At 45.6% G+C, this 24,173-nt stretch overlaps 1 protein-coding gene and 1 long non-coding RNA gene across 3 annotated transcripts in view; one reads left to right on the top strand and one right to left on the bottom strand.

Annotated features, from left to right (window-relative positions):
• LOC135973086 (uncharacterized) overlaps nt 1-542 on the top strand; it is a 156,939-nt gene extending 156,397 nt beyond the window's left edge. For both annotated transcript variants that reach the window (XR_010589790.1, XR_010589789.1), the window contains exon 3: nt 404-542. This is a non-coding gene — a long non-coding RNA (uncharacterized LOC135973086). The remainder of the gene's footprint in view (nt 1-403) is intronic.
• The window catches only part of TNR (tenascin R), a 293,152-nt gene that overhangs the window by 101,830 nt on the left and 167,149 nt on the right, over nt 1-24,173 (bottom strand). The gene's annotated exons all lie outside the window — the stretch shown is intronic.

Here is a 24,173-nt window from a genome sequence, read left to right as displayed (position 1 = left end):
TCTACTGTCATTGACTCCCATGCCCACAGACTCAGCTGCCTAGTCATCACCCTTCCCTCCTCAAACTCTTCCACCAGCCCCTTCTGTGCCCATCAACCTCTCCAGGCAGGAACTTGTTGACTTTTTTTAAAGGGAATCGCAACAAAAGTTGATGCGTTAACCCTGTGCCATAAGGCTTGATGAAAACTAAACACAAGGACTTGAGTCCATGGCCAGTGTCATCCTATTACTGTGTGTATATGCACCAATACCTGCCTGTGGCATTGTGTGAATCCATTGCCATTGAGAGCTTTAACATGGCATTCTGCCTTCCTTCCCATGCTGCCACTCCTTTCATGCTAAAACAATAACACAATAATCTCCCTATCATAGCAATAATTTGTGATTTTATTGTTTAATGTAGTGCAAGTGAAGGATGCTGGACAGATAGCCCTGCAGAGCAAAGCTCTCCATCAATACGTCAGAAAGAGAATGGTCTGCAGAAATCCAAGCTGCTCCACACACTGCCTCTCCAGTGCATCATCAAGGAGCTACAACCTATCCTGAAGGACGAGTCCTCACTCTCACAGACCCTGGGAGACAGGCTAGTCCTCGCTTACAGACAGCCCCCAACCCTGAAATAAATACTGACCAGCAACTACACACCACACAACAAAAACACTAATCCAGGAACCTATCCCTGCAACAAACCCTGTTGCCAACTCTGTCCACATATCTATTCAAGGGACACCATCATAGGATCTAACCACATCAGCCACACCATCAGGGGCTCATTCACCTGCACATCTACCAATGTGATATGTGCCAGCAATGCCCCTCTGCCATCAGGGCCGGCTCCAGGCACCAGCTAAGGAAGCAGGTGCTTGGGGCGGCCAGTACAAAGGGGAGGCACTCCGTCCGCTGCTGGGGTGGCCCGTTCAGGTCTTTGGCGGGAATTTGGCGGGGAGGGCCCTCAGTTCCTCTCTTTCTCTTTGAGCTGCCGCCGAAGTGCTGCCAAAGAGGAAGAGAGGGAGTGAAGGACCCGCCGCCAAACTGCCGCCAAAGATGGAGTGGCACGATCGAGCTACCACCAATCGGCCCCCTCCATTTCACACACACCCCCGCCGCTTGGGGCAGCAGAAAACCTGGAGTCGGCCCTGTCTGCCATGTACATTGGCCAAACCAGACAGTTTCTATGCAAAAGAATAAATGGACACAAATCAGATGTCAAGAATTATAACATTTAAAAACCAGTCAGAGAACACTTCAATCTCCCTGGACACTCAATAACAGACTTAAAAATGGCAATTCTTCAACAAAAACACTTCAAAAACAGACTCCAATGAGAAACTGCAGAACTGGAATTAATTTGCATACTGGACATCATCAAATTAGGCCTGAGTAAAGACTGGGAGTGGATAGGTCACTACAAAAACTAATTTCCCCATACTAATTTCCCCCTACTGTTACTCACACCTTCTTGTCAACTGTTTGAAATGGTCCACCCTGATTACATTGGCCCCATTACCACTACCACTTTAATTGAATTGTCTCGTTAGCACTGACCCCCCACTTGGTAAGGCAATTCCCATCTTTTCATGTGCTGTGTATTTATACCTGCCTACTGTATTTTCCACTCCATGCATCCAATGAAGTGGGTTTTAGCCCATGAAAGCTTATGCCCAAATAAATATGTTAGTCTCTAAGGTGCCACAAGGACTCCTTGTTGTTTTTGCTGATACAGATTAACACGGCTGCTACTCTGAAACCCACCTTGCCAATGTCGTTCCACCGGAACTAAGAGGTGAGAGGAGTATTCACTCTCTGTGCCCATTCGAATCTTGGTCTCTGCTGAGATTCCTGGTTCCCCCTGTCCTCTGGGAACTGGATTGAAATGATCAAAACCCAGTTCAGAGGCCACCCCGTGTCCACCAGATGATAATGACTTTTGGTCACTATCAATTTGGACTGGGCACTGAATTTTTTTCCCTATCATCTCATTCAACTGAGGTGAAAGCAGCGAGTGAGGCCTCGTGCCCATGCATCTAATACATAGTTGTCACGTTTAGAGTCTTGGAGGCAACGTAGACCTCCTCGGGGCCTCTCCACTTAACTTACTGTGCTTCCTGTAGATGCAAATTACATACCTTAGGATGCTGCCTTCCAGACGCCATCAAAATACTGTCATCTATTACCCATATGCACAGCACATGCTGTGTCAGCTCAGATCTATTGCATGTATTGGATTTTTTTCTAAATGCAATGATGTATAAAATACATTGAACATATTGGAAACAGGGCTAGTTTCTATGTTGAACGTAAAGGAGATGAAAAGATCAGGCAAATTTAGGACAGACTTTAAATTAGGTATTGTACACAATGGGCCCTCCATCTGCCCCAAACCTGCCCAAAATCCTTTCCATGCAGAATCTCATGGAAACATAAACCTAATAAACTATGTTAGTAGTTCTGAAGCAGCAGAAAATGTGAAGTTTGAGAAATTAAGCTAAATCCATAGAGTTCTTGGTCCTCTAGTTTGTAGAGAGGTCCAGGATGTGTTATATGGGTGGGGCTTGATAAAATGAGGCCCATTGGGGTAGAAGGCCAATGGAAAGTCAGTTGGTTTGGAGGAGCCCATACCACTTAGAGCAGTTGTCTCCCATCTCCATTATACCAGCTATGCAGTCCACTTTAGAGCCCTGTCAGTGTGATCAACTTGTGGCAGGGCTTCCACCATATTATGAGGAGAGGAGCTAAAGCCTCTTGGAGTTCCACTCCCCGCTTTTGTGTGTATTGGCCAGAATGGTCCAGTATTTAAGCCTGTTTCAGCCCCATTGTGCCTCTCTGTGTAGGTGATGATCAGACCCCATTTAACTGCACAAGCACTATGATACTGAGCCAATGTAACACTAAGTAGGGGCACTGCATACCAGTTATAAAGAGGGTTCCATTACTATTACTGCAGAACAGCATAAGAATCTGGAGTAACTGTCCTGAGAGGACCAAGCATTGAAAGTTTGTTCTTTTAGCCACATCCTGAAGTCTTTACCCAGGCAAAACTCCCATGGAAGTCAAGGGAGCTGATTATCCCTTGCCGTTCACCTTGTGTAGTCATTTAACCTGGGCAGTGGGTTTAAAACACGGATTGGAGTAAATGGAAAATTCTAACTGGGTGAATTTTGCATTGATTTTACCCAGGTGTGAATTTCTACAGCAGAGGAGAATCCGGTCCACTATGATTATAGCATCACGCCCGATATGTGTTCCATAAGTTGTTGTGGATAGGCCCTATGTGGGAAAATTCTTATTTTTCTCAAAACACACATTAAGGTTGATTTGTGTGCACATAAATTTTTGGTATGAAACAGCAGGGATCAGGTGGTTTGAACTCTGCAGAACTTGTGTTAGCTTTGTTTTTTATTAATCTTTCCATTGTAATTTTTATTATGCTTCTGTTGAGGCTTGTAACAAGAGATTGTGTATGCCACTAGATCAAGTGCGTACTGCCCATTGCAAAGTTTAAATCCTGCAGGGGCTTCGTGTTTCTAAGAAGCGAATAGATTGCTGCTTTTTCAGCACTGAATCATCTTTCTCATTTCCAAATATTATGGAGACACCGGTTGGGGCTCTGTCGTTAAGGCTGGGGTGGTTAAAAGGTGTCTATTTGGTGGAGGAGCAAAATACACTAGACTGTATTGGAATTTAATGTTGCATAAATGTAGTGATCTTGGCACAATATAAGTGATGCCCTTGGGATGACTTTTATTCAGCATAGGATCATTCTTAGTCTGTTTCTGTGGTATCTAGGGGGGAGATGTGAGATCCCTTCACCACGCAAGCACTGGCTACCCCCAATACAGGTATCTTCTTATGGAGTTTCCTTCTGTCTGGGATGGGGGTAGAGTATACTCCACCATCCCCCTGCAGAAATGCTGGTGAGTGGTTCTTGTCTCCCGAACCGTTAGATCTGAGGCCATCTGCCAAGGAGCGGCGCCAGGGTTTTTGGCGCCCTAGGCAGGGGTCCTTCTGCGCTCCCAGTCGTCGTCGGCAATTCTGCGGCGGGTCCCGGAGCGAGTGAAGGACCCACTGCAGAATTGCCGCCGAAGACCCAGAGTGCGGAAGGACCCCCCGCCGCCAAATTGCTGCCGAGGGCGGCAAAATGCCGTCCCCCCAAATCTTGGCGTCCTAGGCAACCACCTAGGTCGCCTAAATGGAAGCACCGGCCCTGCATCTGCCGCAGGAAGAAGCGTGCTTGCAGAGGCCAAGAGCCTGATCCAAAGCCCACTGAAGCCAGTAACTGACATGGGCTTTGGATCGGACTCCAAGTGCCACTTCATGGTTCTTCCTCTTTCATGACAGCATGGCTCCTTCAAGAGTACTTCTACCAGGGGCTTTGAGGCAGGATAGCTGTGCTACTCTGTGTGGGCATGTGTGATGGGGAGTTACTGCTGGTCTGATCAGTGGTAACTCCCAGGTGTATATCTGGGATGAAATCCTGGCCCCATTTAAGGCACTGGAAAAACTCCCATTGTTTTCAAAGGAATCAGGATTTTACTCCATATCTGCATTACCTTGGATAGATTATGGTGTGCAGAATGACACTCTCCCCATGGTGCTGGAAGTGTCACATGCCACAGAGGGGCTTTTGTCCTGTCAGAGAAGGAGGGGGAATGCACTGAAATGCTGTGCCTGGAGAGTGGTGGAATTAAGGCTTTGCCAACCAGCTCTGCACAGCGGCAGGTGGCCCTAATACCATTTAAAGCATGGTTGCTATCCAAATGCTACCCAGCCTATCCCAGATAAGTTTCCTAATGTGTATATCCTGGGACTGGCATTAAACTATAATCCTTTTAAGGTTGTGCTCATATTACAATTTCCTTTACCTCCCCCCTCCCCCCACCCCCCATCAACGAGAGCATGGATTTATTCCTGCTGTTTTTCTACATCTAAACAGGGAAATTATATCTGCTATTTTGGCACTTCTGGCCCTGCCAGGAATCAAGAAGTGCAGCAGCAGCAGCAAATGTGGAAAAAAAATAAGGATGAAGGGAAACTTAGCCAAACTTTGTGGGTTGTTGGAACAAAAATTTTTTACTTTAAGTGTTGGACCAAGGTTATTCTTCCTGCAGGAAAGCATCCTTCCCTCACTGTTCAGATGGGCTCAAGCCATCAAATTAGGATGTAGATTGTGAATGTCCCCAAAGTTTGAGGTTGTTCATAGCCAGGGGATTAGTGCAGGCTCATTGCTATGTATCTAGTGTCAAACGTTCTGGCAGTGGGGACTGTACAAGTGGAGAGTGGCTGGTATTGAAGGAGGCTTCTGTGAGTGCAAGAAATTGTAATCAGTGACAATTGGGAAGGGACTGCAGGAGACGCGCATTGACACTTATTTGGAAATTTAAGTCTCAATGACACCTGGATCCATTCAAATATCAAGTTTCCTCTTGGAGAAAAATGCCCCCCTTCATCTCCAGAGTTATCCGTCCTTCTTTCAAGTAGCCAGCTGGCCTCAGTCAGTTGTGTCCTGCACTGCTGCCTGTTTGTCTCTGGTTCACAGCCCTAAGCTGCCTCTGACCATGGATCCTAAAGATCCTGCTTAAATCTTGCCCCTGCTTTTAGGTGAGGTTGGCCTGGATGTGCCAGTGGCTCATATTCCAAACATTTCCCATGGTACGTCTCCTAGCTCAGACACACCCATAGATGCTGCACGTGTAATGTCCACAAAGATTCCATAAATGGGTTCTTTCATCTTCTATTGAAACAACAGAGAAAGAGAGAGCGAGCGCCGGGGAGAGTGAAAATGAATTGTATTCCTGCTGCAGAGACTTCATTTGATAAATAATGTATATAGAGTTTGCAGTAATAAGTGCTTTTTTCCGACTAGCCGGCTCGGGTGCGTTTTGACACATACTGTTTGTATTCCTCGCAGACAGTGAATGATTGGAGCCTGCTCCTGCGTTATGAAGGGAAGACGCAGGCTGTTAACATGCTGTGTTGTGGCAGATAGGTTAATCTGGCATTCTACCTGAGCCAGTGAGACTGGCGCAGGAGTTCTGTTGACTGGAAGGAAAAAAGGGGACGTGTGGCATGTGTAGTGCTATGCATTTAGGGAAGACCATGGGGTTAATACATAGCACCAAGGCAACCTGACTGAATGGAGAAGGGGGGAAGTGCAGCCTTGGGTTGTGTCTGACTGTGGCAACGTCACTCGAATGATCCCCGGGGTTCAGGGCAGGCACACAGGAGTACTCGTCGTGCAGAAGATCATAGCAAGCTAGCATGGTATCATCTCTAAGAAGGCTTAGAGAAGCCTGAAGAAGCATTTGTGGTGTCTTTAATTCTCCCCTCTGTAATGTAGTTCAGTCCATTCCATGGCGGCATGGTTCAACTCAGGATTTATGAACACCTGGGTGGTGACCCTCAGTATCGCAGGCTGTGTTAGCCAGTAGATGGAGGAAAACCACTCAGATCTCAGACTGCCCAAAAAGCTAAAGAAAAGTGATAAGAGCATGGGATGGGGACCTGGACTCTATTCCGGGTTCTGCCACTGGCCTGTTTGGTGACCTTGGGCAAGTCACTTCCCTTTTCTGTGCCTCAGTTTCCCCTGCTGTACAATGGGGGTAATGATACAGACCACCTTTGTAAAGAGCTTTGAGATCTACCGTGATGTAAGACCTAGGTGGTGGTATCATTATTTCTCGTTCACTACAGTGCAGACCTGCCTGCCCATTTTGTAACCAGAGAGAACAGTATACTTCTTTTCTCTCTTCCACACTCTCCTTCTGGCTGCAATCGTCCATTCAAATCTGATGCATTCTTTGTTTAAAAACATGTGAAATTTGGCTGTCTCTGTAAAGGGCATGTGAAATTCTCCCTGCCTTGGTTGCCTCCTGCAGACCACAACCTGACTGTAGCAAAGAAATTGGTGCTGTACTTGTTAGGGGAAAATGGGCTATTTTGGAAAGCAACCTAAAAGAACTCCTATTTTGTTTGTATAAACGCCTCAGCATACAGTCTCTTCTCCCTGAGCTCACGCTGATATTATTATAGTGTGAACCTAGGGGCGTTCATGATGGGCAGCTTTCCTGCCTCCACAATTTACTGTTCCTTTGACTGTAAACAGCATGGTGAAGCAAAATTAAAAAGCCACCTTTATACTTCATTCTTATTAGTTCACGGTGCAAAGGAGCCATAGAGCAGGCTAGAATCTGTCCCCAAATCTCTAAGGAACTAGGAGTAGAGTTCTGCCTTCCAAGCAAACCATTTCTTACAGATTTGCAGCTGAAAAAACTGTTTGGTCTCTCTTAGGTGTAAGAATCAGATGATGAAGATTCTATCCATTCCGTATATCGAAGAGAGTCCAAGAAGCTATTCAGTTGCAAATACATGAAAAATTCTAGCATGGAATTTGAACTAGAACGACCTTAGTCGAGGTATGCTGAAGGGCATGCGCTGAAATCATTTTTTATTGCAAGCCTAGACTCTTTTGTTGGAGCTATTGGGTAAAAAAACCGATATTTGTGCCTGATAAACTTTGGTCACCCTATAACCCAGGGTGCCCTAACTCCATTAATCTATCCACATTTTATGTCGCTATGTAACAATTAGAAACAAGCGTGGTGCTTTATTGCCAAGAGAGGATCAGATCCTCAGCTGCTGTAAAGCACCCAAGTGGGGCTATACTGATTTACACCAGCTGTAGATCTGAAGCAGAACTTACTATCCACTTGTGTTGAACCGTAAGTATGTAATTAAGCAGCACAGCTAAATATGCCATGATTTCATTGAGCCTGGAGCTGGGAAAGACTGAAGGCATTTGGAAGCCAATATACCGCTTTGCCGTGTATTTCCTAGGCAAAGTTTTTATCTGCTTGCTCAAGAACTCTGGACAGTATCACGGGGATGGGTAGTAAACAGTTTACAAGTGAGCAATTGGAAATTGTTCCTATATTTTCTTTTATGCTAAAGAAATACATTGTTATGAGCCATTGGATAGATAAATAATGGTAAATAATAAACTCTGGCCTCGAAAGTGCGGTTTGCTGAACTGAGAAATTATATAACTGTGCGTGCAATTGCACATTGCTGGAAAATGGGAAATAGCAAAACATTGTCATTGTTGGAGTTCAGTAATGTAAAAGCTAGGGATGAATGGCTCAGGCATACTGCCACTGAAATCCATGACAAAATGTGACTTTAGTGGGAGCATGGTACAGTCCGAAGAGAATAGGGTAAATTCTGGTATTTTCTGAGTTGGTAACATTTGAGCTATAGCAGAAATCTTCAGAAATTGACCAACACTGCCTGTGTGCCCTGACTATTACGGTAGTGATCAGCGATTGGTTATGCAGTGTAACATGATGGCTGCCTTTCACTGAAAGTCAGAGAGAGGGAAGTGACTAACAGCCACTAATGCCTGTGAAAATCTCCCCCCCGGAGGGTTTGGAACACATGCACTCATTGTACACTTCTGGTGACCAGGGGCTGGATCCTGGGGATGGAAATCCATAGGGGGCTCCCCATGGGGATGCTAGCAGATCAAGCTGTGTAGGCTGACCAGATTTTCATGGGACTCCTTTCATGGGAAGAGAGGGTGGGGCTGAAGGCACAGATGGGACATTATGGATGAGCAGCGGGGAGTTATGCATGGACAGATGAGCGAGATGGCCGCCTACTTCACCCGTCCCTCCTCAGCTCAGCAACACCCTGCTGCCCTATCGCACAATGCTCAAGAGTTTCAAAAGTGCCTAGTGCCTTTGGGTGCTTCAGTCTGCGGTTACCAAACCTGAGATCCTTTAAAGGGGCCTGATTTTTTAGAATGTGCTGAGTACCTGCCTGCTGAAAGTCAAGTCCCCTTAAGGTGTCTATAGCTGAGCATCTGAAATCAGTAGATCCTTTGGAACATTTCAGCCTGTGGATGCAACTATGTGATAACATGTGCCAGGCCTGGTGGAGGGTGTTTCTTGAAGCGTAGGTGCTGTGCTCAGCCAGCCTATCATCAGTTTCATCAGCTCCTTTATAGATCTTATCTGACCCTGCCAAGGTCTGTAAAGACTGGGACAAAAATCTTGTTCTGAAACTGACAGGGCAGCGAGGCAGACCCTGAGAACAGGGACATTCATAGTTTTCAGGGATATATGGTTGTCTTAGTTCTGATCATCAGTGGTAAGAGAAGAGCTGGAATGCAACAAATGCTGGTTGTTTCTTCCTGTAAATGAAAGACTTATTTATGTTTCGAAGTAGCAGTGATCCATTTGGCCAATTACACCTCTACCCCGATATAACGCTGTCCTCGGGAGCCAAAAAATCTTACTGCGTTATATGTGAAACCGTGTTATATCGAACTTGCTTTGATCCGCCAGAGCACGCAGCCCCCCCCCCCCCCCCCGGAGCGCTGCTTTACCGCGTTATATCCGTATTCGTGTTATAGTGGGTCATGTTATATCGGGGTAGAAAAATTACGCTTCCAGTCTCATTGATCTCAGTAGGAGGGGGGTAGGCAAGTCCTGTGGAGTGGGAGGCACTGCAAATTGCCCATACTTGTGGTTTTGCACAGGTAGTTCAAATTCAGAGCGATTCTTTTTTCTCTGCAATTGAAATCCCTGGGGTGTCATAGATGCCTTTCTCAGGCAGTGGAGCCCAGTAGGACTGTACATCAGTAGCCGAGCAGTTACCAGCTCTACTGCTGGGTGACCTTGGACAAGTCATGTCACTGCTGTCTGCATCAGTTTCCCCATCTGGAAAATGGGGATAGCTTAACACTATTCACCTTTGTAAAGTGTATTAGATCTACAGGTGAAAATATAATAATAGTAATACTTATAGGATGAAATTCACCTCTGTGCAGAGTCTATTTTATAGACTTCAGTGAGTGTTACATGGCTAATAGTCCTTATTCAGGTTCTCTGCATGGAGGTAAATGTCACCCATAGAATCCTTTTCATCCATTGATCTCGAAGCGTCCTACAGGAAGCCACCTGGCAGGTGGGGATGTAGACAGCCTGTTGAGCAGGAACAGGGAGACGAAAGAGGGTGGGGTTCTGTATCTGAGCTATTAAAATGGTTAGTTTTGAGATCTGTGCTGAAGTTTAGGTGGGTCCTTATCATATCTCCACTGGCCTGCACATCTCTAATCAGTTGTCTAGCTGGTGTCTGAGAGATAAGACTGAACCACAGTGCCTTTGATATCACATCCTCTTTTATGTGTAAAGCAGGGAAAGTGGGAGAGAATGCTCTTTTAATGCACGATCTGCTGGAAGATCAATAGCAGCTTAACATGCATTTTTGTCTAATATGCGTTGTGCAGAGCTTTGTAATAAAAATGCTGCTTTTCATGCAGTACATTGGGATGACAGGCTCCGTCTCCGGGTTGTCTGCTTTCATCACAGCTGCCTCCCACTGAGCTGTCAGAGCAATAACCAGGCTGCAGGGAGGAAGGAGGCACATTGTTTTAGTCATTGCAGACATCCCCCCACGGCTGCAAAGCACCAGGCATTATTGGGTTGATATGAGGGCAGGGATGAGGGCACAAGCTGGCCTGTTTGTCTGTTTATTTGACAGGCTGGGCTAGATCTTCAGCAGCTGTAAATCTGGGTAACTCCTTTGAAGTCTTATGAAGCCCTGACCCCAGCTGAGGAGTCATTGTATCTCCTGTGTGTTGTTTGGGGATTTAACAGGAGTTAACACAGGAAGATTAAAATAATACCTTAACATGTGTCTTAAGAATCATTTTAAAAGATCAGCAATCAAAGCGAGAGCTGCCCTGGTTATCTTCTGGTGACTCAGGCTGGCACCTGTCTCTCAGACTGCATAGAGAATCTCAGCTTTTGTAAGGAAGTTCTAGTATTTTTTTTTTAATATTCTGGGCTGGGGGCATTAGATTAAATTACCAAGAGGAAATATTCTCAGGTAGTTACAGCAGGAGTCTGAGACACCTGGGCTCTCTTTCTGGCTCTGACCCCAACTTGCTGTGTTGGTAAATACTTGAGGCTAAAAAGCGTCCACTGATTTTCAGTGACTTGGTGTTCGGGTGCCCTACATGATTCACAGATTCTGAGGCCAAAAGGGACCATTGTGACCAGCTAGGCTGACCTTCTGTGCCACACAGACCAGAGAACCACCCCAAAATAATTCCTAGAGCAAATCTTTCAGAGAAACAGACCATCTTGATTTAAAAGTGGTCAATGATGGAGAATCCACCATGACCCTTGGTACGTTGTTTCAATGGTTAATTACTCTCTCTGTTAAAATGTATGCCTTATTTCCAGTCTGAATTTGTCTAGATCACATGTGTCAAACTCAAGGCCCGCGGGCCACATCCGGCCCGCCATACAATTATATCCGGCCCGCGAAATCGTTTTATATATCTGTTTTTAATGGCCCTGTGATATGACGCCCCAATAACACACACTACAAATCCCATGATGCAGTGCAATTGCCGCCAACGGCAAGCCGCGGTTCAAGTTCGCGGTCTGTTGATGTATACAACGCTAATATCAAATCAAAGCTAGACCCCAACAATGGCCAAGAGAAAAATTGATTCTGAAAACCGAGGCTTTCAAAGCCGGTGGGAGAATGAGTATATGTTTACTGAAATTGCAGGTAAACCAGTGTGTCTCCTTTGCGGGAGTAATATCGCTGTAATGAAGGAGTATAACCTAAGACGGCACTACGAGACGAAACATGAGAACAAATTCAAAAACCTGAGCGCAGGACAGAAGCTACAAAAGGTAGAGGAGTTGAAGAAGAATTTGACATCCCAGCAGACGTTTTTCACCAAAGCAAAATCACAAAGTGAAGCTGCTGTGAAAGCAAGTTTCATTGTGGCCGAAGAGATCGCCAAATCAGGACGGCCGTTTACCGAGGGGGAATTCGTAAAGAATTGTATGATGAAAGTGTGCGACGTCCTTTGTCCAGATAAAACGCGAGCGTTTGCAAATGTAAGCCTCAGCAGAAACACTGTTGCTAATCGGGTTTGTGAGATGGCGACTGATTTGAAAACACAGTTGATTGAAAGAGCAAAAGATTTTGTTGCATACTCCCTTGCCGTGGATGAAACTACTGACGCGACTGACACTGCACAGCTGGCGATATTTATCCGTGGTGTGGATTCCAATTTGTGCGTAACAGAGGAAATACTGGACATTAAATCGATGCACGGGACAACGAAAGGAGAAGACATCTTTGGAAATGTATTTCAAAGTGTAACCGACATGAAACTGCCGTGGGAAAAACTCGTTGGACTTACAACAGATGGCGCACCTGCTATGTGTGGTGAAAAAAATGGACTGGTGGGAAGGATGCGCTCAAAGATGCGGGAGGAGAACTGTGCCGGTGAGTTGACAGTGTATCACTGCATCATACACCAGGAATCGCTGAGTGCTAAAGTCCTAAAAATGGATCATGTGATGAACACTGTAACACAAACCGTCAACTTTATCAGAGCCCACGGTTTAAATCACCGCCAATTCCAGTCTTTTCTGCGGGAAATAGATAGCGAGTTTGGCGATATGCCATATCATACGGAGGTCCGGTGGCTAAGTCGGGGAAAAGTTCTCAAAAGACACTTTGAGCTGCGAGAGGAAATCTGCCAGTTCATGGACAGTAAGGGGAAAGACTGCACAGTTCTGCGGGATGAAAAGTGGAAATGTGAGTTGGCGTTCCTGGCTGACATAACGTCGCATCTTAGCGCTTTAAACCTTCAACTCCAGGGACGGGAGCACATAATAACCGATATGCATGATGCAGTGAAGGCATTTCAAGTGAAGCTGCGCTTATGGGAGACACAAATGCACCAATGCAACTTGTCTCACTTTCCCTGTTGCCAAGTAATACGGAACCAAGAAAGTGCCACAGTTTTCCCAAATGCCACCTTTGCTGAAAAACTCAGCGCGCTGCGCACTGAGTTCGCACGGCGCTTCAGTGACTTTGAGGCACAGAAAAGTAACTTCGAGCTGCTTCGCAACCCATTTGCAGTCGATGTGGAAACCGCACCTGTAGAAATGCAGATGGAGCTGATAGAACTGCAATGTAACGGGACACAGAAGGCAAAGTACGACACTGCGGGGCCAGCACAGTTCACTCGCTTCATTCCTGAAGCGATGCCGCAGCTCCGCCAACATGCGGCTCGAATCCTGTCCATGTTTGGCAGCACATATCTGTGCGAGCAGCTGTTCTCTGTGATGAAAATTAACAAAACGTCACACAGGAGTCGCCTCACTGATGAACACCTGCAATCGATCCTGAGAATCTTCACAACACAGAACCTAACCCCAAACATAAACGAACTTGTTGCAAAGAAAAGACTCCAAGTATCAGGCTCTGACTAAATAGGACAAGAAAATGGAATGTTATGATTTGTTATGATTATACTTTTGCTTTAAATTCAATTTTTTATTTATATTTTCAGATTTTTTAATATTCCAGCATGTACAGATTTTGAATGTATTGTATTGACAGGATATTTTTTTATGAAGAGCAAAATATTTTAAGTTGAAATGTATTTATTTTGGAATGATATCCTGTATTTTGGTTCATATTAATGGTTAAAAAACATAAATATTTAGTCTGTTAAATAAATGGTTATACTGTTCGGCCCGCGAGTTTTGAGTTTTGGCCCCCTGTGCAATTGAGTTTGACACCCCTGGTCTAGATTCTACTTCCAGACACTGGAGAGTGTTAGACCTTTCTCTGCTAGATTGAAAAGCCCATTATCAAATATTTCTGTTCCCCATGTAGATCCTTATTGACTGTCCTTATTGATTTGTTAAGCTAAATAGTTTGAGCTCCTTGTGTCTATCACTATAAGGCATACTTTGTAATCCTTTGATCATTCTTGTGGCTCTTCTCTGAACCCGCTACAATTTGTCAACATCCTTCTTGAATTGTGGACACAAGAACGGGACCCAGTAATTCAGCAGCCATCGCACCAGTGCCAAATACAGAGATAATGTAACCTTTCTACTCATATGCAATATTCCCCTGTTCATACATCCAAGGATCACGTTAGCCGTTTTGGCCACAGTGTTGCACTTGGAGCTAATGTTAAGCATCCCAAATCTTTTTCAGCATCAGTAAGGGTATGTCTACACTATGAAATTAGGTCAAATTTATAGAAGCCGGTTTTATAGAAATCGGTTGTATACAGCCGATTGTGTGTGTCCCCACATAAAATACTCTAAGTGCATTAAGTCGGTGTCGACTTCCGGAGCGTTGCACTGTGGGTAGCTATTCCACAGTTCCCGCAGTCTCCGCCGCCCATTGGAATTCTGGGTTGAGATCCCAATGCCTGAATGATGCAAAACAGTGTCGCGGGGGGTTCTGAGTACATGTCGTCAGGCACCTCCCCCTCCGTCAGAGCAACGGCAGACAATCGATTCGTGCCTTTTTACCTGGGTTACCTGTGCAGACAACATACCACGCCAAGCATGGAGACCGCTCAGCTCAGCTCAGCTCACCGTCACCATATGTCCTCTGGGTGCCGGCAGACGTGGTACTGCATTGCTACACAGCAGCAGCTAATTGCCTTTTGGCAGTAGACGGTGCAGTATGACTGGTATCCGTCGCCGTCGTACTCCAGTTCAATCATAGGCACCTGGGCAGACATGCTCAATCCTATCGAACTGTCTCGACGATGATGGCTATCAGTCGTAGTATGCTATTTTCTGCCAAGCGCCCAGTATTTTCTGCCAAGCACCGAGAAGATGCCGAGGGCTATCAGTCATGCTGCACCGTCGTCTACCAGCTTAAGATGTAAAAAACTGGATTTGTTCTGTATTCATTTGCTTCCCCCTCCCTCCGTGAAATCAATGGCCTGCTAAACTCAGGGTTTTGAGTTCAATCTTTGGGGGGGGGGGCATTCTGTGTGACAGTTGTTTGTGTTTCTCCCTGATGCACAGCCACCTTTGTTGATTTTAATTCCCTATACCTGTACACCATGTCGTCACTCGCCCCTCCCTCCATCTGTCAGATACTAGTTTCGTGCCTTTTTTCAGACCAGATGCCATAGCACTGGGATCATGGAGCCCGCTCAGATCACCGCGGCAATTATGAGCACTATGAACACCTCGCGCATTGTCCTGGAGTATATGCAGAGCCAGGACATGCCAAAGCAAAACCAGGACCAGCCGAGGAGGCGATTGCAGCGCGGCGACAAGAGTGATGAGGAAATTGACATGGACATAGACCTCTCAGAAGGCACAGGCCCCAGCAATGTGCAAATCATGGTGTTACTGGGGCAGGTTCATGCCATAGAACGCTGATTCTGGGCCCGGGAAACAAGCACAGACTGGTGGGACCGCATCGTGTTGCAGGTGTGGGACAATTCCCAGTGGTTGCGAAACTTTCGCATGCGTAAGGGCACTTTCATGGAACTTTGTGACTTGCTTTCCCCGGCCCTGAAGCACCAGAATACCAGGATGAGAGCAGCCCTCACAGTTGAGAAGCGAGTGGCGATAGCCCTGTGGAAGCTTGCAATGCCAGACAGCTACCGGTCAGTCAGGAATCAATTTGGAGTGGGCAAATCTACTGTGGGGGCTGCTGTGATCCAAATTGCCAGGGCAATGAAAGACCTGGTGATATCAAGGGTAGTGACTCTGGGAAACGTGCAGGCCATAGTGGATGGCTTTGCTGCAATGGGATTCCCAAACTGTGGTGGGGTGATAGACGGAACCCATATCCCTATCTTGGCACCGGAGCACCAAGCCACCGAGTACATAAACCGCAAGGGGTACTTTTCAATGCTGCTGCAAGCCCTGGTGGATCACAAGGGATGTTTCACCAACATCAACGTGGGATGGCTGGGAAAGGTACATGATGCTTGCGTCTTCAGGCACTCTGGTCTGTTTCGAAAGCTGGAGGAAGGGACTTTCTTCCCGGACCAGAAAATAACCGTTGGGGATGTTGAAATGCCTATCGTGATCCTTGGGGACCCAGCCTATCCCTTAATGCCATGGCTCATGAAGCTGTACACAGGCAGCCTGGACAGTAGTCAGGACCTGTTCAACTACAGGCTGAGCAAGTGCCGAATGGTGGTGGAATTTGCATTTGGATGTTTAAAAGCGCGCTGGCGCAGCTTACTGACTCGCTCAGACCTCAGCGAAAAGAATATCCCCATTGTTATTGCTGCTTGCTGTGCGCTTCACAATTTCTGTGAGAGTAAGGGGGAGACATTTATGGCGGGGTGGGAGGTTGAGGCAAATCGCCTGGCCGCTGATTACGCGCAGCCAGACACCAGGGCGGTTAGAAGAGCACAGCAGGGCGCAGTGCGCATCAGAGAAGCTTTGAAAACGAGTTTTGTGACTGGCCAGGCTACAGTGTGAAACTTCTGTTTGTTTCTCCTTGATGAACCCTCCGCCCCCCCCCCCCCGGTTCACTCTACTTCCCTGTAAACCATCCACCCCACCCTCCCCTCCCTCTCCCCTTCGAGCACTACTTGCAGAGGCAATAAAGTCATTGTTACTTCACATTCATGCATTCTTTATTAATTCATCACACAATTAGGGGGATAATTGCCAAGGTAGCCCGGGATGGGTGGGGGAGGAGGGAAGGAAAAGGACACACTGCAGTTTAAAACTTTAACTCTTATTGAAGGCCAGCCTTCTGATGCTCGGGCAATCATCTGGGGTGGAGTGACTGGGTGGCCGGAGGCCTCCGCACCGTGTTCTTGGGCGTCTGGGTGAGGAGCTATGGAACTTGGGGAGGAGGGCTGTTGGTTACACAGGGGCTGTAGCGGCAGTCTCTGCTACTGCTGCCTTTCCTGCAGCTCAACCATACACTGGAGCATATCAGTTTGATGCTCCAGCAGCCGGAGCATCGACTCTTGCCTTCTATCTGCAAGCAGACACCACCTATCATCTTCAGCCCGCCACTTGCTCTGTTCATCCCGCGATTCAGCCCACCACCTCTCCTCTCATTCATACTGTGCTTTTCTGTAGTCTGACATTGACTGCCTCCATGCATTCTGCTGTGCTCTTTCAGCGTGGGAGAACATCTGGAGCTCCGTGAACATGTCATCCCGAGTCCGCCGTTTTCTCCTTCTAATCTTCACTAGCCTCTGTGAAAGAGAAACATTTGCAGCTGGTGGAGGAGAAGGGAGATGTGGTTAAAAAAGACACATTTTAGAGAACAATGCGTACACTTTTTCACGTTAAATTTTGCTGTTCACATTACACATTATGTGCTTTTGTTACAAGGTCGCATTTTTCCTCTTATATTGAGGGCCTGCCGGTTTTGTGTGAGAGATCACTCACGCAGTGCCAGGCAACAGATTTTGGCTTGCAGGTAGCCATGGTAAGCCACAGTCTTTTGGCTTTTTTAACCTTCTTAACATGTGGGAATGGTTTCAAACAGTAGCGCCCTCATTTCCCATACCAAGCACCCGTTGGGTTCACCATTTAAAATGGGTTTGCAATGTAAAAGAAGGGGCTGCGGTTTCTGGGTTAACATGCAGCACAAACCCAACTAACCCCCCTTCCTCCCCACACCCAATTATCGGGGATGATCACTTCACCCCTCCCCCACACCGCGTGGCTAACAGCGGGGAACATTTCTGTTCAGCAGAGCAGGAAGGGGCACCTCTGAATGTCCCCTTAATAAAATCACCCCATTTCAACCAGGTGACCGTGAATGATATCACTCTCCTGAGGATAACAAAGAGCGATAAGGAATGGATGTTGTCTGCATGCCAGCAAACACCGGGACCATACGCTGCCATGCTTTGTTATGCAATGATTCCAGACTACATGCTACTGGCCTGGCATGGTAAAGTGTCCTACTATGGAGGACGGGATAAGGCAGCCCTCCCCAGAAACCTTTTGCAAAGGCTTTGGGAGTACATGAAGGAGAGCTTTCTGGAGATGTCCCTGGAGGATTTCCGCTCCATCCCCATACACGTTAACAGACTTTTCCAGTAGCTGTATTGGCCGCGATTGCCAGGGCAAATTAATCATTAAACACGCTTGCTTTTAAACCATGTGTAATATTTACAAAGGTACACTCACCAGAGGTCCCCTGTGTGCCCTCAGGGTCTGGGAGCACGCCTTGGGTGAGTTCGGGGGTTACTGGCTCCAGGTCCAGGGTGATAAACATATCCTGGCTGTTGGGGTAACCGGTTTCTCCGCTTCCTTGCTGCTGTGAGCTATCTACATTATCTTCATCCTCATCTTCCTCGTACCCTGAATCCGCTTCCCTGTGTTTCTCCAGTGAAGGAGTCATAGCACACGGTTGGGGTAGTGGTGGCTGCACCCCCTAGCATGGCATGCAGCTCCGTGTAGAAGCGGCATGTTTGCGACTCTGTCCCGGACCTTCTGTTTGCCTCTCTGGCTTTGTGGTAGGCTTGCCTTAGCTCCTTAATTTTCACGCGGCACTGCTGTGCGTCCCTGTTATGGCCTCTGTCCTTCATGGCCTTGGAGACCTTTTCTAATATTTTGCCATTTCGTTTACTGCTACGGAGTTCAGCTAGCACTGATTCATCTCCCCGTATGGTGAGCAGATCCTGTACCTCCCGTTCGGTTCATGATGGAGCTCTTTTGCGATCCTGGGACTCCATCACGGTTACCTGTGCTGATGAGCTCTGCGTGGTCACCTGTGCTCTCCACGCTGGGCAAACAGGAAATGAAATTCAAACGTTTGCGGGGCTTTTCCTGTCTACCTGGTCAGTGCATCTGAGTTGAGAGTGCTGTCCAGAGTGGTCACAATGAAGCACTGTGGGATAGCTCCCGGAGGCCAATAACATCGAATTCCGTCCACACTACCCCAATTCCGACCCGCTAAGGCCGATTTTATCGCTAATCCCCTCGTTGGAGGTGGAGTAAAGAAACCGGTTTGAAGGGCCCTTTAAGTCGAAAGAAAGGGCTTCGTCGTGTGAACATGTCCAGGCTTAATTCGATTTAACACTGCTAAAGTCGACCTAAACTCGTAGTGTAGACCAGGCCTAAGTCCCAGGATAGAATCCCTCAGTCTTGTAAGTATGGCCTACATGCTTTGTTCCTAGATATATACATTTATATTTAGCTGTATTTATATATACAGATGCCCCCCGGGTTACGCAAACCCTACTCACACAAATCCGCACTTACGGAAAAAGTTCCGTAAGCTAGAAATAGGAGGTGTTTTTTCTTTTTTTTTTGCGTAATGGTCAGGTATATGTTTCTGACTTATGCAAAATTTGAGTTAAGCAAAGCGTTCCAGAACGGAATGCTTGCGTAAGTCGGGGAGCGTCTGTATTGTTTGCTTGTGCCCAGCTTACCAAGCAATCCAGATATCTCTGGATCAGTGACTGTCCTCTTCATTATTTACTACGCCAAGATTTACCACCAAATTGTGTCATCTGCAAACTTTCACTCGTGATTTTATGTTGACTTCTAGGTCATTGATAAAAATGTTAAATTATGTAGGGCCAAGAACCAGTCCTTGCAGGACCCCTTGCAGGCAAACACTCCCACTCAATGATGATTCCCCATTTACAATTACATTTTGAGAACAATGAGTGAGCCATCTTTTAATCCTTTTAATGTGTGCCATCTTACTTTTATATTGTTCTAGTTTTTTAATCAAAATGTCATGCAGTACCAAGCCAAAGTATATTACATCAACACTATTATCTTTATCAACCAAACTTGTAATCCTATAAAAAATATCAAGTTCATTTGACAGGATCTATTTTCCTTAAACCCATGTTGATTGGCATTAATTATATTACCCTGGTTTAATTCTTTATTAATTGAGTCTCATATCAGCCGCTCCATTATCTTGCCTGGGATTGATGTCAGACTGACAGAAATATAATTACCTGGATCGTCCCATTTACCCTCTTTAAATATTGGCACAAGGTTAGCGTTCTGGAACTTTCCCAATGTTCCAAGTCTTATTGAAAAATCAACATGAATGGTTCAGCCAGCTCTTTTAAACCCTTGGATGCAAGTTATCTGGGCCTGCTGATTTAAAAATGTCTAGCTTTAGTAGCTGCTGTCCTCATGAGACACTATTGGCACCTAGGTCCTGATTTTCAGAGGCACAGCTCAACGCAGCTCCCATTAACTTCAAATAGAGTTGTGGGAGCTGAGCATCTCTGGAAATAGGGCACTAGATGTCTCAGGTTGGATACCCAAACATGGAGGCATCCAAAATAAGGGGACGTTTGAAAGTGTTGGCGTTTACTATATTGGTTCCTCAGTACCCTGGCCACAAACGGCTGGCTCCAGTGCACCTCCCTGTGGGGGTTATGAATAGGCTTGACAGAATTTTTGCAAAAGGTCCCTTCCAGTCCTATAATCTATGAATCTATGAATCTATCAATTTGATTTTTTTTTATAATTGTGACAGATAATATCAATGTTTATTTTTAAGCAGTTTTTTATTAATTTAAATGTTCACAGTTGCGTGAAATTATGGGACGAGGCCAGAAAATTATTTAATGACAGTAGACATTGAGATTCAAAAAGCTAAAGCTCTATAAGCTTAAACACATGCTGTCAATTTCACATATAAAAGTAAATAGCCTTAAACTGGCAAATCATATTTTTAAGCCTAATTCAGAAGTCTAGCCCACTACTGTGATGCAGCGCTTCAGTGTAGTCACTACCTACGTTAATGGGCGGGGTTCTCCCATCACTGAAGGCAAGCCACCTCCCCAAGAGGCGGTAGCTAGGTCGATGGAGGAATTCTTCTGTCGACCTAGCACTGTCTACATCAAAAAGCCACACCCCTGAGAGAGGTACTTATGCCGATGTTGGTTCCTACTGGAAACTAGCCTTAAATTGTTGGATTTTGACTCTAAGTTCTCAAGCAGCATTTTTCTCACTTTGCCTATCTGTAAACTTTGATGATTATTGATGGAAATATGTTTTCGCTGGGTTTGTGTGTGTACAGTGAAATTGAGGTTTGCCAACATTTACCCATTAAAAAATCGAATCTTTCCAAGCCGAGTTATAAGGCTTAATTCATTAATGTTTGTAAAGCACTCTGAGGTCCTCTGATGGAAGGCTGTGTGTAAATACAAAGTATTATCATCATTTTAATGTATGATTAGACTTCTTAGCAGGAGGTCTAGTCTCCTAGATACTCTCATGCCATTCACTGTTAGAGAGATACTGCAAGAACGACAGGCATTTCTAATAATAGTTTTGAACTTCATCTTTTAAATATACTTCTATTTTAAATACTCTGTATAGGTAGTTCTCAAAAGTATTAGAATTAATCGTGGAGTGCACCAGCGGTCATAAGTATCAGACCAGCTCCTCAGCTGCAGTAAATCAATGTAGCTCCATTGACGTTAATACTAATTTACACCAGCTGGGGATCTGGCCCATCTTCTGCTGCTGTGAGCAGAACACAAGAGCAACGCCACTGTGCTGGGAATGAGGTGCAGTGGCTGAGTGGTTAAGGAGCTTGAGTATAACGATGAAGGTTGAGGGTCAAGTCTCACATGATCTCCACCTGGAAGGCTTCCTATACTTTACCAAGCTGCAAAATGGGTACCTGATCCATCAGGTTAAAGGTGGTTGGACCTGATGCTGGTCACATCACTTCCTCATGTGGTGTGAAACTGAGCCATTGGCTCTGGGGACCTTTGACTGTTCTGTGAAGGGACAACACTGGGTTAGAAGGTTCCATGGTGGTTGGGGAATGATAGCTAAAACTGGGCAGAGAAGGAGACTTGGTCTGGAAAAAGTTCTTAAAAAGCAGATGGGAGTGTGAGGAAAATAAACACATTGTGGGGGCTAGGACAGTTTTTAAAAAGGAGCACCGCCCTTTTCACTGATGGGCGGAGAGTCAGGTTCCATCAGTTGTTCAGTGCTATGTTGCAAAGGAAGGAGCAGAGGTGGGAGTTTGTTATGTTGGAAATATCAGGTCAAGCAGAGTAGACCCTGAGACTTTTTTTTCTGGTGCCTATCATTGCTAGATGGCCAGTCATCTGGAAACCTGCAAGGACAATGGAATTGACCACTTGGCAACCCCCCAGCAGGAGAACTTTAGGGGGCTGAGGGCTGCTGGATACACAAATCAGATCTCTAAACAGAAGGTAATATTGGAAGGGAGGCCAGCGACTGACCAGGCTATGAAATACTGCAAGGTATCTATCCTACCACCATGTCAAGTTAGTCGTTAATGTACAGTGAATTCAGACCTGCTGCAATTGCAACTCCAGTAAAACTCCCTTTAAAGCGGACGACTTTAGTAGGGCTGGGCCTGGTGTCTTTCAACTTGTTGCCATTAGGTAGATGCCACTATCATAGAAGCAGGGGCAGGGGAAGTAAGGCATTTGGTTGTAGTTGTAGTGGTAACCTCTATCTCCTGACCAACAAGCCTGTTTGACATACAGTAGCATATATGGCTTTTGGGATTGATGCGCTTATCTGTGACCCTAGTTACCACTGCGGATAAGAATCCAGACTTTGCAATGAGCCAGTTGTTCCCCTTCACCCAAACCACTTGGGAGAAGGGAGAGAGTGCTAAGTAATCAAAGAGCGAGTGGGTTAATCTCCTATTAAGCAGCTTCACCAATTTCTTTTGTTCCCAGATCTATATGCAGCAGACAGCGAGGATGATTTAGATAATAGCATAGAGAGTACACTTATAAAGTTTGCGGACGATAGTAAGCTGGGAGAGGTTGCAAGCGCTTTGGAGGATAGGATTAAAATTCAAAATGATTTGGACAAACTGGAGAAATGGTCTGAAGTAAATAGGATGAAATTCAATAAGGACAAATGCAAAGTACTCCATTTAGGAAGGAACCATCAGTTGCACACATACAAGTGCCTAGGAAGGGATCTGGGGTCATAGGTGGATGGATCACAAGCTAAATATGAGTCAACAGTGTAACACTTGAAAAAAAGCGAATATCCTTTTGAGATGTATTAGCAGGAGTGTTGTAAGCAAGACACGAGAAGTAATTCTTCCGCTCTACTCTGCACTGATTAGGCCTCAGCTGAAGTATTGTATCCAGTTCTAGGTGCCACATTTCAGGAAGGATGTGGACAAATTGGAGAGAGTCCAGAGAAGAGCAACACAAATGATTAAAGGTCTAGAAAACATGATCTATGAGGTAAGATTGAAAAAATTAGGTTTGTTTAGTCTGGAAAAGCGAAGACAGAGGGGACATGATAACAGTTTTCAAGTATGTTAAAGGTTGTTACAAGGAGGAGGAAGAAATATTGTTTTTCTTAACCTCTGAGGATAGGACAAGAAGCAATGGGCTTAATTTGCAGCAAGGGAGGTTTCGGTTGGACATTAGGAAAAACTTCCTAACTGTCAAGGTGGTTAAGCACTGGAATAAATTGCCTAGGGAGGTTGTGGAATCTCCATCATTAGAGATTTTTAAGAGCAGGTTAAACAAACACCTGGAATGCTCTAGATAATACTTAGTCCTGCCACGAGTGCAGGGGAATGGACTAGATGACCAGTTCTAGGATTCTATGATTTATTGTTGACACGCACTATGTTGGAATATTGGCCACACTATACAATTGACCCATAGAAGCCTCATGTAAGGGGCTCTCTTTAGTATTTGGAATGGGTTTTTTTCATTAACTATTTTTTCCTATCCCACGGAGTATAAGATTTAAAAAAAAATAATACTGTTTTGCAAGCCTCCCTTGCTGTTGGCTGTAAATATGACATTACACCACGGGCCATGCTAGTGGTGTCAAAGTGGGCCTGGCCAGCATGATGACTTGTGAGGGTGCAAGAATGGGACACCTTTCTTAGAACATCTGTTTGATTGCCTGGACATAGCTTTAACACTGCTGGATGATTTTCTGAGAGTGGCCTGAGCAGGGAAGGTACGTGTGTGTATGTGGGTTTTTTAGTATGGGTAAGGAGCAGGTGGTTATATGGGTGGGATTTTCAAAATTTCCTAAATCATTTAGAAGCGTAAATCCTGTTGATTTGGTCTCCTAAATTGATGTGCATTTGAAAATCCCAGTTTTTATGCTGGGATACTGAGCTATGCAAATGAAATATCAGGTATCTTTGGGAAACTCTGAATGCAGGTAGATGTTCTTGATGTGCAAAAGCCAGGGACCCGATTGATTTTAAAAGAGACATGGTTCACTCTGGTTTTAAGAATCCGCCAGTAAACCAGAGGTCTCTGAAGCCACTGAAACGTACAGTGCTAAGCTGGGAGACACTGAAAGATGAATTATCCACAGAGTTTGAGGACTTCAGAGTATCCCATGAGATTTTTTTAGACATAG

Source organism: Chrysemys picta, chromosome 8 (genome assembly GCF_011386835.1).
Source record: "Chrysemys picta bellii isolate R12L10 chromosome 8, ASM1138683v2, whole genome shotgun sequence".
In the NCBI taxonomy this organism is placed as follows: Eukaryota; Metazoa; Chordata; order Testudines; family Emydidae; genus Chrysemys; species Chrysemys picta.
Note: the sequence above shows the minus strand (reverse complement) of the source record. Positions and strands in the feature narration are given on the sequence as shown.